We start from the raw sequence: 16,942 nt of genomic DNA on the forward strand, positions 1-16,942 counted from the left end.
GCTGATGCCCACCAATTGCTTGGAACTGAGCAGTACTCGAGGCTTCTGGGAACCTTCAGCTCCCGCTTCCCCTCCACCTGTCTCTAATCCAGCCTTTCTTATGGTGAAAAAGAAAACAAACAGCCACGACATCTGCACATTCGTCACATTGCACAGTGCAGGGCACCCCCCTCTCGAAGCTAGAATTCTCCCCAGAAGCCCCTTCGATGGTGGAAATTCCCAGAGAAGTTACTAGCTTGGGGGTTTTCCTGGAACAGTAGATGCTAATTTTTCCTTCAAATCTGCTAAGGAGTCCTAGACTCCATTTATATTCAGCCCACAGGAATCCCATTTTCCTTGAAATAAGAATGCATTTCAGGAAGCAGGTTTCCCAGTGAGAAGGACCAGAGCAGCATGTGACAAGACCCCCCTCAGCCCTTACAGCCCTGTTCCTGGCTGTAGGGCTCCGGTGCACAGGTGGAGGAGGGGGGTCTGGACCAAACCTGCATCCAGACCACAGCTCGGCAGCCCTGCTGCAACTCCTACGGGGCTCCCTGACTGTGCCACACAGCATCCCCACTCCCGAGAGAATTCTACTGTGTGAGGGTGAATCAGCAGAATTTGCCAAATTTCAAGGTGGGAGGGGCCGCGGACGTGGCCTCCGTGTGTGCTGGCTGGGGACCTGTGGTCTCCCCTCTCTGCACATGTCAGTCTCTCAAGATCTTCGCCCAAGAAATGCCTCCCTGCAAGGCACGACGTCTCAGTCCCAGCGCGGCTTGTTCCTGGTGATGTCACCCTTGAGCTCTGTCCCCACGGCGGGCACCGTCAGGATGACGGGCAGGGTAGCCCTCACTTCCCACAGTGGGCCCTGTGTCATCCACACGGATACACAGACCTGCTCGCAAAAATACAGGCGTGGGAACATATAACTACTCAACTCTGAATGAGCAAAAGGATGCTAATCCATATTTTCTACAGAATAAAGTGATTTTTTAGAGGCGGTGAGAACTATGTAGAGAACGGGTAGCCAGCCTGAAGATCGAGTAGACAGGCCCAGCTTCACAAATTATTTCTTCTTCCATGTTTGATTTTATATAGCTTAATGCCAGGTCTTTGTTCTTCCTTCAGTTTCAGAACCTTCTCTTCTGATCTTGCTTTACATAAAATGCATTTGAAAGGTCAAAGAAAAAGCCACTGATAATCCTCCTCTCATCAAGGTGAGCTATGAAGAATATATTTTGATTTCATCTCCATTTTTTTTTTAATCCCCTCCTGGTGGCAGTACTAAAAAGCCAGGAAATTTTTGTCTTTTTAAGACCCATTTTAGAGCATTAAAAAAACTCTGTTTCTCATTATGAGCCTCACAGCATCCCTGTATGGTGAGCAAAGTGGTCTTACCCCATTTTTCAGATGGGGAAACTGAGGCTCCGAGATGTTTCATAACTTAACCAAAGTCACTCAAGTCAAAAGCGGGAGAGTCAGGTCTGAAATATTTTTTCTTCTTTTTTTTTTCACTCGAAGCTCCAGATTTGTTTTGTTAAAATGAACAGTAAAAAGGAAACACTAAGGATCTGAATAATTCACCATGGGATAGTGAGCCCACTAAATAGGTTAATAATTTGTTAAATTCTGGGGTTGTGATGTTTCCTTCTCTTAAGATTATGATGGGCATAGAACCAACCATATTCCCACTGACAATCTCACTCACATGGGATTACTTAGTACTAAAGTGAACAGCTGTTACCACGGAAACTTCTGAAAGTATTACAGATCCATGGTGGTATAAAAGCAGCCTAGAGTAGGATATGTTTTGATTTTCTAATGACTAGTCAGCTTAACTCAGCATTATTTGTCCAGGTTTTGCCCTCAGACATTCCAACAGATTCTGCAGTTAGCTCAAGAGACAACGAATGATAGCTATTAAACACTCTCAGTGCTGGGAACCCTTGGGAAAAATTCTCTCTAATTAAGATGAAAGATGCAGGCGGGAGTGCTGCATCTTGGAGAAGACGAGGCAGGGCAGAGGAATGGAAAGTAGCAGAGTATGGAAAATGTGGGGAGGGGCATCACTGCTGTGGAACAAATTCAGTCTCCATTCTCCTTGGCTGAGCTGAACACAGAAGTGGGCTTCCATGCCTCTCCCCACTCCTGGAGCCTGCTCTGCTCTCTGGCTGTCTGGAAGACATTCAACTCTGGCCCCAGGGGTCTGGCGGAGGGAGTTATCAGTAGTATCTGTTCAATCACTGGCTTTCTGCACCAAAGCTGTTGTTTCCGAACCATTCCCCTATAGGCTTGTGGGTGACTGGTCTGCATACCAGCTAAGACCCTGCAACTCTGCTGTTGATGCTTTCTGGAAATTTATTTAGAAAATAACATTCTACCCACCATTTATTCCATTCTCTTTACACAGAGATTAGATTAAATTGGACAGATGTATTAATAAAATTCTATCATTTGTAATCAATGGAATGAGTTCCATCAGCAGAGGCTCTGTGCAGGGTACCATGGTCAGACAGGCAGGAACACCATGGGTCCACCTGAGAGCATCAGTCGAGGCACGTAGAATGGGGTGTCTGCCAGACACAGGCAGGGCAGAGCATTCTGGGTAAGGGGGACAGTGCGTGCAAACTCAGAGACCTGAAAAAAATAGTGTTTGGCAGACAGTCAAACGCTTGTGTTAAATTAACGTGTATGTGTTACATTCTTACACACACTGTAAGGCTAGTTGAGAGCCAAGGCGGAAAGGCCGTGAGTGCTGTGTTTTGGAGTCTGCATTTGATCCCGCCCCAGTGAGGTAGGTTTTTAAGCAGTAGTGAGAGGATCAGTTCTGAGGTCTAGAACTGGTGGCAGTAGGGTGAAAGAGTAAGAGACTGGAGGTTTGAGGCCAGGTAGGAGCAGTTGGCAGAGAAGGCAATGGCACCCCACTCCAGTACTCTTGCCTGGAAAATCCCATGGATGGAGGGGCCTGGTAGGCTGCAGTCCATGGGGTCGTGAAGAGTAGGACACGACTGAGCGACTTCACTTTCACTTTTCACTTTTATGCACTGGAGAAGGAAATGGCAACCCACTCCAGTGTTATTGCCTGGAGAATCCCAGGGATGGGGTCGCACAGAGTTGGACACGAGTGAAGTGACTTAGCAGCAGTAGCAAGAGCAGTGGGAGGAGTCATGGAAATGACAGAGGACAACAAGCCTAGCCCAGGTGGGTAGTGAATCAACAGTAACAGTAATAATGGGCATTGAAAAGGAAGACACCATTGTAAATAACCCAACTGATTGACAAAGAGACGGCTGAATACCCCTGGGTGCCAGGAGGCATATCTAGGGCTTCCATGAGAAGCCTCTGCCAAGTAGAGCTCCAGCAAGCTTGTTTTCAGGAAGATTGTTATAAAATGTGCAGAGTGTTTTATGTTTTGAAAGAAATAGTGTAACAGTTACTTGTGTGTGTGTATGTGTGTGTTATGTGCTCAGTTGTGTCTGACTCTTTGAGACCCCATGGACTGTAGATTGCCAGGCTCCTCTGTCTACGGGATTCTCCAGGCAAGAATACTGGAGTGGGTTGCCATTTCCAACTCCAGGGTCTGAACCTGTGTCTCCTGCATCTCCCGCATTGGCAGGCAGATTCTTTACCACTATGCTACCTGGGAAGCTCCATAACAATTGCTTAAGAAAGGCCTTAAAATCAGTGAGTTCGTTTTTGTTTTTCTTTTTCATCAAGTGTTAACTTCTGAGCAGAGAGGTCTACCACTTAGGGACTGATAAGGTGGGGGCGGGACATTTCTTTATATCACTTTAGCTGAAGACATTTCTCTATTGCTTTTGTGCTATTGTTGTTTTATTTTTTTTCCTCCTGCAATTAATCTGCCACCTTGTGGTCTAATGAGAAATTTCAGTTTTCACAGACTGGAGAAGGAGAATGAAGTAGAAATCAATATTCTTTTGGCCAATATAAGCATTAACCCACTATTGACTGCCATGAATAGTGCATCAGTACAGGACTGCCTCTCTTTCACTATAAAATGCCCCCATCTACTATCCAAAAGGCATTTTGCAATTTCCCAAGAATTAATGGAATAATCAGAATGTGAATCATAGACACTTCTTACATCTGTATGCTTTTGACTCCATAAACTGAAAACTAGAATATGGTCCTTGTATTTTAAAGGGAAGCAAGTTTGCACTAAAAGCTCCAAAGTGCCTCAACATATAAATATTGCTTAAAAACAATAAGGTGAATTTACAAACATAGATGCAACCTGGATACTACGCAAATATCGATTAAACTAAAATAAGAAGTGAACACGAGCTGATGGATGCAGTCCCTTTTCTTGGGCTGAGTCATGAGATCAGTTTCTAACAACTGATCTTGGGAAACTGAGAGGATGCTTGTGTGGGTGATGGGTGGTCCTTGAGTCTAATTACTTCTAAGAGTCGACACACAGAAAATAAGCGAAGGACCCATCCCAATATGTCTCGGTTGTCACAAGTACAGTAAAGCAAACTGGTAAGGGGGTCAGCCTGGGGTTCTGCTGGCTTCTGCTGTGTACACTTTTAACCTTTTAGTTAGTGGATAATAGTGATGCAAGGAGGCGAGTCCCAGGAAACGGATGGGCTGGGGCACTCGAGAGCCAGTCTAGTAAACACTAGTCCTTCCCTTAGTTCAACCTATTCTCAATCTCAGAAATTCTGCCTAAAGAAGGGTGTCTTTCAATTGAGAGATAATTGCATATCATATTATATTCATTTCAGGTGTAAATACAGTGACTCGATATTTGTATATATTGCAAAATGATTAAAAATGGTTTTTAATAGTTACCTTCTTCTGATACAATATAAAAATCATAAATGTAGATGTGACCAAAGTTTATTTTTGTTCTACTGTGAAGAAGGGGTGTCAAAAGCCAAATAAAAGCATGTATAAGATTTTTAAATGATATTTCAGCCATCTAGTTGCTAGTGATTTTACTATTTCCATTTGTATATCTTCATTTTAATCTGACAACACAACTGTCATTAATTCTAAAAATATTTTTGGCCAATCCTGTTTTCTAGGTCTAAGCATACTGTTCATAGTGATAGTTTAGTGTCCTCCTTCCTAAGAGTTATCTTTCAAATTTATTATATATCTTAAGGAATTGGCACATAAACTACATAAACTTCTTTCTGAATTTGGAAATAGTTTGTTAATAACAAGTTTCAATGACTCTAATATATGAAAGAAATAGTTTTGAAATGTATGCTTTTGATTTTTTTAAACTAATTTAGAAGACTACCTTCACCCTGAGCCCAGATTTTGATATTGATGATGATGATGATGAATTTCACTCTATTTGCAGTGTATCAAAGAATGCGAAAGCTGGACGGAAACTGAAAGGTACTCAAGTCCACTCAGCTGCTGCTTAAGTCATGTCTGTGCTGAAAACCTAATTTTGATCTAATGGATTCTGCATGCCCATTGATGGAGAGGACAAGGGAGCCAATTAATATGTAGAAGATCATGGAAAATGTTACAGAACTGATATGGAAACAAAAGTGATCATTTTTGTGATCCCACAGATAGAAGAAGCTGAGGCAGCAGGCATGGATGGAGTTGAGAGTCCAGGAGGCTGGGACAGAGGTAGGTTGGCTGGAGGAGCAGGTAACAAAAGATAAAGGAAATTGGGCTGAGTAGCATACATCCAGGAGAGCCAAGGGGCAAACATCCTGGACTTGGGAAAGATGCAAGATCAGTAGAGGGCTCAAGTACCTCTCTTAGGGTTCATGATCTGTTGGGAGGAGTGTGCGGGTAAGGGAGGAAGTGTCACAGAGTCTGCTCCCAGTAGTGTAATGAAATAGACATTTGGGTGGTGACCTGGAAAGTGGTGTAGGTCAGTAGTTCTCAACCTTGACTGTACATTGAAAGAGCTTTGAAAAACCCTAATGCCCAGGTCCCACACCTCCTGGGAGTAGAACCCAGGCACCCTATTTTTCAAAGCTCTTCACATGATGTCAACGTGAGACAAGGTTGAGAAATACTAGTGTAGAAAACAGGAGATTTCTACCTGTAGCAGGTAGAAAGGCGACATCAACTTAAAAGATTAGATGTGATACAGCTATTGGCCTGCTACCTCTAATCTGCAAGTAGCACTTGATCTAACTCTGACTGAGGCCTGGCCTGCATTAGGAGCTCAGTTCCCATCAGCTGGTGGGAGAGCTGGGACTAATATCACCACCTTCAACATACACTTTAACCCTGGGGCAGCCTAGTCTCACAGGACTGCAACATTTTGCCCTCTCCCAGTTCTCTTGACTGACGTTTCTGGGTTTCAGTCTCACACCTGCTGGAACTGAATTCTGCTCAGTACATCAGTCAATGGTTCCTGGAACCCCCTTTTCCCTGGTGCTGGACTGTGATCCCTCGTCATTGGCTGTGAGCTGAAAGCCTTCTCAAGCTTAATGAATCTCTCACTGAACATTGGATTAGATATTTCTGGTATCAGTTTCAACATGGAAAGAGCTTAGGTCCTGGAATCCTTTGGGACAAAGGCATTTGCATGGCCTGCCCCTCTCTTTGGGGCCATCCTGTGTCTGCATAAATTCCTGGACTCTGAACATCCCAGATCTCAGCTGCCTCCCCTTACTATTGGTCCATCACTTCCTCAAAACTGAGGGTAAATGGTTAGAGCTCAAAATCATGCCACTAGTTGGTGGGAGCTTAAAACCTGAGCATTCCTGGGGGCTCAGATGTTTTGGTGATGGAGAAATCCATGGGAAGGCACTTGAAACTCACACAGTATTCCTGAAGTCACCATAATGACTTCTGCAGGAAAGAAAAGGATGAGGGCGAATGAGATGTGAGTGATGAATGCAACAGAATTGGGAAGGAGGGGTGTGCTCTGCTTAGAGAATTGTCTAAAGCAAAGTAGGGCAAGTGAGGCGGGGATGGGTTTACCCACAGCCACAGTAGACATAGCTCGTTGATTGCAACATTCTTGCCTGGCGCACCCAGATTTTGACTTAAAATCAGTCTCCACACAGCGTTCTAGGTATTCACCACGAATCAATCAGAGCTGTCATGCAAGTTGAAAACTATGATCCACGCTGGATCTAAGTGAAGAAGCACCTTTTTAAATAAATTTTTGGCTGCACCCCTATAGCATATGGGATCTTAGTTTCCTCAAACAGTGATGGAGCCAACGTCCCCTGCCCCAGAAGGCAGAATCTTGGCCATTGGAGCACCAGGGAAGTCCCAAGAAACACCTTTCTTCTTCCTAAGCCCCATACACCATTATCTGGGCCTCCTGGGGGAGGGGCAGTCAGAAGAGGAAACCAGAGAGGAAGGCTGCGCTATGGAAAAGCAAACTCATTTCTTTAAGGTTTTGCAATATTAGAATTGAACACTGTTTCTGTTTAATTATGGCCAATCCCTACAATGCTTTCTTTTCTAATTCCCATTTTACACCGAATGTCATTTCCTATCAGCACAGTCTCTCCCATAATCCCCTCTCCTCCTCTTTCCTTTTTTTCCATGCTACAAATTGACTGGTGTTCTGTGGACCTTGGGCTTCCTGGAAGTCCCTGATGACCTGCAGTCAGCCCGCAAGGTCAAGTTGTGGACATTAAAAGCGGCTGGGGAGCCGTCCCAGGGTACCTACAGAAGTGCCTCCCGCCACTCAGCGGCCATCCGTGCCTCCTAGAAATTGACTTGTGATCCTGTCCCAACCCCTGCAAATGTTTTCGGTTCTGCAGGCACCAAAGCTTCCCTGAGCATGTCTTTTTTGTCAAAGTCAAACAAAAACACAAGAAAAAAAAAACAAACAAAAAATAAAGAGGAGGCTCTTTTATCCAGCCCCATGGAAAAGAAAGAAATGCATTCAAGTGAATACACTTTGCCACCACCTAGAGATATGGGGCCAGCCTTCATAAGGAACACTGCCAGGCTGTACTAGGTAATTTTCAAGGGGATAGTAAGAGTATTTAATTTAATGCCTCATCCTCAGAACTGCCCTGAAAGCTATCCTTTAACTTCTGTTTTTTTTTCTCTTCCATAGGGTTGAACACCCCTTTCTTCCCAATGTTAATACAGCTATTAGTTTTGTCTAGCAGGCATTCTGGTAACTAGTGAATTCAATTATGTGCTTTACTTGCTTGAGTCCTACACTGCCAACCCTGGAGAACTTTCTACGACCAATTATCCCAATTATCCAAAATGGAAACCTCTGAGTCATCACTGATGCTCCTTTCTTAATTTCTGGCGTCAAACTGCCTCAATGTCCAAGATATTCTCCTCTCAAAATGTCTCTGGATGTACCTGTTGCTCTATCCCGGGCCATCCCTCTTTCCTTATCTTTACCGCTTCATCTTTGGATTACTGCAGCCACTGGTCTCACTTGCTCTGTAGCTTCCATCCCTCCATGCCAGACCAGTATTCCAAAACTCAAAATGCATCTTTTCACTACCATATTTGGTAACCTCTAATGGAATCCCATGCTTACATTCAAAGCTTAAAACTCTCTGGGCTGTTATGCTAACCCTCCATAATCAGTCACTAAATTGCCTAGGACATAATTTCTAACTATATCTCAATGGTGCACATGTGCTCCAAAAATTATGTTTACACACACACAGCACAACATACAGCACTGAGAATTAGTCTATCGCTTGATGTACAAATGGCCTTCTGCTTGCCTTTTAGTATCAAGCAAGGATTCAAGTGAGACCCCTGAAACTTCACATGCTCCTAGCAAGACCTTCTCCACCTTCTAACCTCACCACTACCATTATGATGATTTCCATTCTGCTTTTCAGTGAATATACTGAAAATATTGCATTGTTTACTCTTAGCATTGTTTGTGTTTATATCTTCGAAATACATGCAAGGTACCAAAACAAAAAAACTGTCAGTACAGAACTCTGAACTAGAATAAAGAGACATTAGGAAGAGAGGAGGTGGTGATGTTAGCACAAAACCAGCCAAACACATCACTCATTTTTGTCCTGTCCCTCACCAACGAAACTTTAGCATCCATCAATAGACAAAAGTTCCCTTGAGGGAGCTGTGGGATCCAGCACCATATGCCAGTGGGCCTAGGAGGAGTCCAATGGGCTGACAGACCTTGGTTCTTGTTGGACCCTGTGGTGACCCATGAACTGACTTCTCCTGGTCATGATCTGGGAGTCCCTGGTGAACATACTGAATACAATCAATCACTGATGACACAGCCTTTGTGGAAGTCCAGGTTTCCAGAGAAGTAATTCCAGAACTCCATTGGAGGAAAAAAAAGAAAAGAAAAAGAGTTTGGATGCACTGGAAAGGGTACGAAGAATCTCTTGACCTTACCTACATCACCCCTCTCTCAAGGTGGCACGGCTTAGGGCCTAGGAAGGTCTTCCCTGGTCCTTGGTTTATCTCAAAGGTGAAAGAGACAGCATTCGAGTGACACCTGATTCCCTAACTGTGCAGGACACCTCCAAAGGGTTCCTTTCTCTTTCACTCCTTTGGGAATACTACATGGAGATCTCTATGATTTACAGGATAGGGAGTAGTAGGGAGAACAGCAGAGAGAAATTGTGGAGGACGTGGAAGTGACACAGACCCTCACTGCCTGTGGATTCCATCAAGAAGCCAGCCCACAGTGGCTGTGAGCACCTCTAGCCCATGGGCACCTATACCACTCCACACGGCTCATCCACACAAACATATACACCCATCTTGTGGCCAGCTCCATGTACATGCTCCTGACCATGGCTTGAGTGGGTTTTGGCAGGTTTCCAGTGAGCACACAGAAAGTTGGCTAATCTGTGTGCCAGGGAGAGCCCACAAACTTGAATGCTAGAAAACAAGAGAGGTTGTGAGCCCTGGGCTTGGTGCATGCAGGATCCAGAGATGGCGTGCAAGTTTAAGAATTCTGCCACAAGAGGGCGCAAGAAGCAAGGAGCAGGTGTACACCCAGAAGGTCTGAGATAGTCTCAAAATTCACAGTAGTATTGATAGAAGGTCTCTCTCTCCCAAATGCAGTTGGTAAAGATTTGCTACTTCAAATGCAACGAAAATGTCAAGGAACATGAAAAATCAAGGTAACATGACACCACCAAAGAATCACAATAATCTTTCAGTAATTGAATCCAAAGACAAAGAGATGTGATTTACCTGACAAAAAATTCAAAACAGCTGCCTAAAAGAAACTCAGTGAGCTACAAGAAAGCACACAAAGACAATTCCCAAGACTGACATGGGAAGAAATAGAAAATATAAACAGGCCAATTACCCGTATTGAAAATGAATCAGTAATTTAAAAATTCCCAACAAAAAAGTGTCCAGGACCAAATGGCTTTATAGGTGAACTTGATCAAACATTCAGAGAAGAGTTAGCACCTATCCTTCTCAAACTATTAAAAAAAATTATAGAGGAAGTAATGCTTCTAAACTCTTTATATGAGGCCAGCATCACCCTGATACCAAAAACAGACAACAACATCACATACAAAAAATAAAATCACGAGCTGGTATCACTAGTGAACATAGGTACAGACCTGCTCAGTGAAGGACAAGCAAACCAAACTCAGCAATACCTTAAAAAGGATCATACACTGTGATAAGATTTATTCCAGGGATGCAAGCATTTTTCAATATCTGCAAATCAATCAATATGATATGCTACATGAACAAACTGAAGAACAAAAATCATACAGTCATTTCAATAGATGCCAAAAAAGCTTTCAATAAATTCAACATCCATTTCTGATAAAAATTCTCCAGTAAGTGGGCATAGAAAGAACATACTTCAACATTAGAAAGGTTATGCATGACAAACCCACAGCTAACACATCATACTCAAAGGTGAAAAGCTGAAAGCATTCTCTCTAAGATGAGGAACACGATAAGAATGCCCACACTCACCACATTTATTCAGCATAGTTTTGGGAGTCCTAGCCACAGCAATCAAGAGAAGAAAAAGAAATAAGAGGATTCTAGATTGGAACGGAAGTAAAAGGGAAGTAAAACTATCACTATTTGCAGATGACATGATTCTATACATAGAAAATCCTAAGGATACTACTGGAAAACTACTAGAGCTCATCAGTGAATTTGGTAAAGTTGCAGGATACAAAATTAATATATAGAAATCTGCTGCATTTCTATACACTACAATAAAATATCAGAAAGAAAAATTGGTGAAACAATCCCATTAACCTTTGCATCAAAAAAGAATAAAATACTGAGGAAAAAACCTTCCCAAGGAAGCAAAAAACCTGTACTCCGAGAACTCTAAGATGCTATAAAAGATGTTAAAGACAACATAAAAATATGGAAAGATATACCATGTTCTTGGATTGGAAGAATCAACATTGTAAAAATGACCATACTATCCAAGGCAATCCAGATCCAACACAATCTCTATCAAATTGCCAATAGTATTTTTCACAGACCTGGAACAAAAATTTTAAAAATTTGTATGGAAACACAAAAGAACCCGAATAGACAAAACAATCTTGAGGGAGATTTTGTCTAATACTTTTATAGTGCTTTCATTTCTAGTATTGCTATACATTTCTGGCTGGTTTGCCACTCACTCTAACCAGACCACACCTTAGACTAGCAGAGCTATGGATTTTTTCCTGTTTGTTTCCTACCAAGAAGTTCCTACTTCTACTGACAAGGACTCTGGGCATGGATTTTTGCACTCTGCTCCTGATCAAGTCAGTCCCCTCTGGCTGTGAAGCTGCTGGTTTTCACAGTCAGTTCTACTCTAGAAAAACTATGTTTCTCACCAACTGAGCTGGAGGGGATGGAAGCAGCCCCAGGCAAGAAGGCTGCAAACTCCCACTGTTCTTATTCAAAGTACTAGCAGTTTTTCCAGAATACATGCTTCTTAAATTGTTGTTTGCCTTTGGTTAACTTTTAGAGCCCTTAAGTGATCTGTTTCTGATATTTTTCCACCAATGCTCTATTTGTTTTGTGGAGAGAGAATTTTCTAATCTGTTCCCAATAGTTGGAAGTTCTGCCTCTGAAGGTATTTTTACCATAGTTCTTAAATCAATATTCAGAATATACTATAAATATATAAATGCTTTTTTATCTGAAGTGGACAGTAAACTGTGCTTATTTTACTGTTCATTTTTGGGGGTTAAAAAATGCCTCATGTTTTCCTGAGTTCCTCGAGGAAAAGAAATTCAATCCCCTAGAAAGTAATCTTGTAGAGGAAGTGACAGCTTTTCTGGTAACGGTTTGATTTGTGAAGATTAAAAACACTTTGTAACTGGAGAAAAAAGAGAAAGAAATGCCTCATATTTTCACTTGAGTAGATTAAATCTCCCCAGGACATCACCTCAATAAACAAATATGTCAGATAAACTATCACTTCTTTTTTTCCTCTGCAGATATTCTTTTAGAGTCCTTCATTCTTCCATTCCAATATTGACTATTTTATTTTAGGTCTTCTGTACAGCTATTATTCTAAAATTTTCTTTCATTTCATTGAGCACATTGTTTCCGGGGTTAAATGTCTTATCTTGAATGTCTTGTAAAATAGTGATCTAAACACATCTCTGGAGTTAAACTGCTGAGTTCAGACTCTAGCTCTGTATTATTAGTTGTGCCAACTTGGAGACATTGCCTGTCTATGCCTCAATTTTTCTACCTGTAAAATCATCGTGAAAAGGACAGGACTTCCCTCATTCAGCTGTCCTCAAGATCAAATGAGCACGTATATAAATGTGTTTAAGTACTAGCCACCATAGTTTGGGTGGATTAGCTATTGATGAAGCATGTGGAGTTTTTGGAGAAATGTCTGAAAGCATAACTTTTGAAACACTGCATAGCTAACAATTCTTCTAACACTTGGTTATCTCATTGGATATAGGATTTTAGGTTGAAAATTATTTGCCCTCAAGATTTTAAGGGCATGGTGATATTGGTTTGTACCTTCTGACTGCTGTTGGTAGTTCTCAGTATTCTTATCCTTTGTGTGTGTTTTCTTTTTGAAAGTTTTACTGATGTTTGATTCTTTGTCTTTTGACATTTCATTCTGATGTGCCTTGAAGTATTTCTTCTTTTATTCATTGTGCTGGCTACTCCACTGACTCATTATACTAAGAATTTTTCTCGTGTTATATCCTTGATAATTTCCTCCCCTGCCCTCTCTTTCTGTTCAGGCTTCCTGAAACACATATTAAATAAAGACTGGACCTCAGGGATTGATCTTTTGACTCCTATTGTCTCTATTTAAATATTTTCCCCTTCATTTTGGAACAGTTCTCTTCCAATCTTTCTATTGAATTTTTTAAAAAAATTCTGCATTCAATGTCTCTCATTTATAAGAGTTCTTTTAAAAAATGTTTTATTGGGGTGTAGTTGATTTGCAATGCTGTGTTATTTTCTGTTATACAGCAAAGTGAGTCAGTTATATGTATACATATATTCACTCTTTAGATTTTTTTTCCTATATAGGCCTTTCCAGAGTATTTACCTGAGTTCTCTGTGCTATTCAGGAGGTCCTTATTAGTTAATCTATTTTATATACAGTAGTTCTTTCAAATTTTCTATAACTTTGTTTTGTTTCATGGGTGAAATATCTCATCTTTCTGAAGATATAAATTATATATATATATATATATATGTATTTTTTTCCTCCTCCATGAATTATCTGAACTTTTTTCCTAAGTTCCTTTTTTTTTCTGTTACTTTTGTATGTACAGACCCTTCCAAAGTGGAAGATTTCTCAAATACTTGGTGATCTTTGGCTTTCCTTTGTCATGTAAGAGTGAGGTACAAAAATATCAGAGAGGGCAAGACTTACTGACTGTAGAGTAAAGGAACTTTTCTATTAAAATGATTCCAAAATACTAACAGAGATCTTTTCTTTGAGGTTAATCAGTGCCACAATAGCTTAGCTAGGAAAGACTAGGTTAAGTAGTAACTAAAAATTACAAAAACAAAGTCTCCATGACATAACACAGTAAGTATTCACCATTTCCACTACATGTTCAATGGAAATCGGTAGAGAGCTTGACTCCCGGCCCACAATAACTCCAAATCATCTAACGATGCCCCTATTTCATCAGGAAGCTTCAAGTGTTTGTCACAGCAGGGGAAAAGAAAGCATGGGAAAGGACGCATTGGCTCTTGAATGGTTCCACCCAGAAGTAACACACATGATTTCTTCTCATTTGACATTCACTAAAACAAACCATATGTCCACTAACTTCAACGAGTGGGAAAGTGGAGTCCTCCCAAGTGCCCAGAATGGGGGAAGAGGCAATATTGGAGAGCTTCACACATGTTCACCACACTGGTACGGTTACTCCCTTAAAAAAATCTTATCCTTCATGTCCCCCAATCCTCCTCAGGAGATTATCCAGACACTGAGCCTCCACTTGCCTGTCTTAGAAGTAATCTCCCTTTTTCTCCCCCTTGCTGAATACAGTATGTTGACTAAATTAAACAGAACTCATGCAAAGCTAGATGTAAACAAGAGAAGGATTCATCTGTTTACTCAGCTTCCTACAGAAGCAAGAAAGTCACAGCAAGCTTTCAATTTTTCTTTTTCCATCATCTTCAATTTTTCTTTTTGCATCATCCTGTGTCTTCCTAAGATCACTCCCAATCTCATGACAGGACCAGCTGAGAGGAAACCAGATGGAACTGAAGGTAGCAGCAAACAGTTATAGTTTGGAGTTGGCTGTGACTGGCTTCCAAGGGACTAGTTGTGCAATTTATTATTAATGTTGAGCAGCTACACATGAAAGGGAGTTGAAGCTGGCCAAAGAGGCTCTCCTAATAGCAAAGTCTCTTAAGACCCAGAGTCGTGAACGACAACCTGCAGGTTCCCAGGCGGTGATGGTAGAATTCAGGTTTCCTGAGCAGAAGCAATTAAGGTTCTTCGGGGACAGAGAAGAGTTCAAATTTGAAGGCAACTCCGTCTCAAAGCCTGCATCACCCTGGACAGTGAACAGGTCCCAGGCATCACTGCTTTGAAATACTAGACACAAAAGTGATTGCAAACTAAATAAAAACTGTCTCCCAACGTTCATGAGAAGATTGTAAAACCAATCTGTTTTTCTGCCTCTGGTTCCAAAGAAACTAACTGCTGAGGATGCACATAAATGGTGTCTGACTCACTGTTTCCTTCCTTAATTCCATTGGATGTTGAATTAATAAACAACCACAGATATTCACTCAAGCTAAAATTAGCCTCCTTGTCAGAAAACACTGACTTGTTCCAAGATTAGGAGCTAGACTGGCCAGCAAACAAATGACTGCCTTGGCTTTGTTCTCTGAACCCTCTGAGTACAGGGCACCAAAGACTCATTCCCCATTATGAATGGAGAGTCACGGACAAAGCTCCTAGGCCACTGCTGGGCCTCCAGACGGGGCCTTCTGGCACACATCCTCCTCCTGGTCTCTGAACAGCACAGACCCACTGCTCTGTGAACTTGCCACCAGGCAGAAGTCTTCAACCACCTTTGCTGCTGGTGGTAGTTTAGTTGCTAAGTCATGTCCAACTCTTTGCAATCCCATGGACTGTAGCCCAGGTTTCTCTGTCCATAGGATTTCCCAGGCAAGAATACTGGAGTGGGTTGCCATTTCCTTCTCCAAACCACCCCTGGATTGCAGTGTAAAAGGTGCCATTTATATCATTAAGGTATCATACGGTACGGCAGCTGATTTGCTAACTGAGGTCCTCACATTGATCAGTCATTGGATGCTGGCCACCAGAGGGAGGGGCACAATCTTGGAGGAGGCAGCTGATTGCGGATGGGACAATCTGCATCAAGATGTTGACGACTGAGGGCTGCTGGCCCACAGCACTCCTAGGAGCTGGGACCTTGAGTCTTTATCAAAAGGGGATCTGGGAAACACATCCCAGAGCCTAACATGGCTATTTCAAATCCTTTCTCCCTACAGACTCTCCAGTCAGACTTCAAATTTCTTCAAATATCTGCCCCAGATTCACTTGGTCCACAGTTTTCAGATCAATGTCATTTGCCCTCAAACTCTCCATTCTTTTCCAAAGGCCTACCTTTATCTCTGATTTGTCACACTGGCTCATGTCTATCTGTCCCTATGAGTAAGTTTAATTCTACATTTATGTTGATGTTCACTTAGTAACTTTGCTCCATGGTTTTAAACAGCCAGCCCTTGCCTATGAAAACAAAGAATCAGGCTCCAAGTAATGAAATATTTGCTGAACATATTCAACTTTTCATTAGAACATGCTTTCATTGTGTGACTATATGTTCTATAAGGAGAAAACTAGACTGATGCTTTGAACTTTCCATCCTGAAGAAGATGGTCCCACTGACTCATCATTGAAGAGGTATCCTTTTGGAATTCTCTTCTGGTTGTAGGGATTGGTTGACATGAGAACTATGAGGACACTTCCTCTCCTGCCTCTGACAATCAAAAGCACACTTGATTGGCATGGCTAACAAAGGATAAAGGTGATTGAGAAAACAGTTTCTCTCTGTGATGCTACTTCACTCTTGTAACCTAAAACTCAGCATGGTTACTTAGGTACCACCTTTGGCTTTGTGTGTGCTCAGTTGCTCTGTCACATCTAACATTTTGCAATTCCATGGACTGTAGCCTGCCAGGCTTCTCTGTCCATGGAATTTTCCAGGCAAGAATACTTGAGTGCGTTGCCATTTTCTACTCCATAGGATCTTCTCAACCTAGGGATGGAACCCATGTATCTTGTGTCTCCTGCATTGGCAGGCAGATCCTTTGCCACTGTGCCACCTGGGAAGCTCACCTTTGACTTAGAAGGAGTTAATGATGAAAAGTGAAGATTCTGTTGTTTTTGTTGTGGTTGTTTATTCAGTCACTGCAAGTTGTATATTATTAGGTAAGGCTTTAAAATGTGTCAAGAATCTGTTGATATTGAAAAAGACACTGAAAATATAAAGTAATTAATACCTGTTAATCATCCTTGAAAAGACAGCATCGATTTGAAAAAATGAGAGGCTGAAAGATGTTTCAATTC

The sequence above is a fragment of the Muntiacus reevesi genome, chromosome 6 (assembly GCF_963930625.1).
Source record: "Muntiacus reevesi chromosome 6, mMunRee1.1, whole genome shotgun sequence".
In the NCBI taxonomy this organism is placed as follows: Eukaryota; Metazoa; Chordata; class Mammalia; order Artiodactyla; family Cervidae; genus Muntiacus; species Muntiacus reevesi.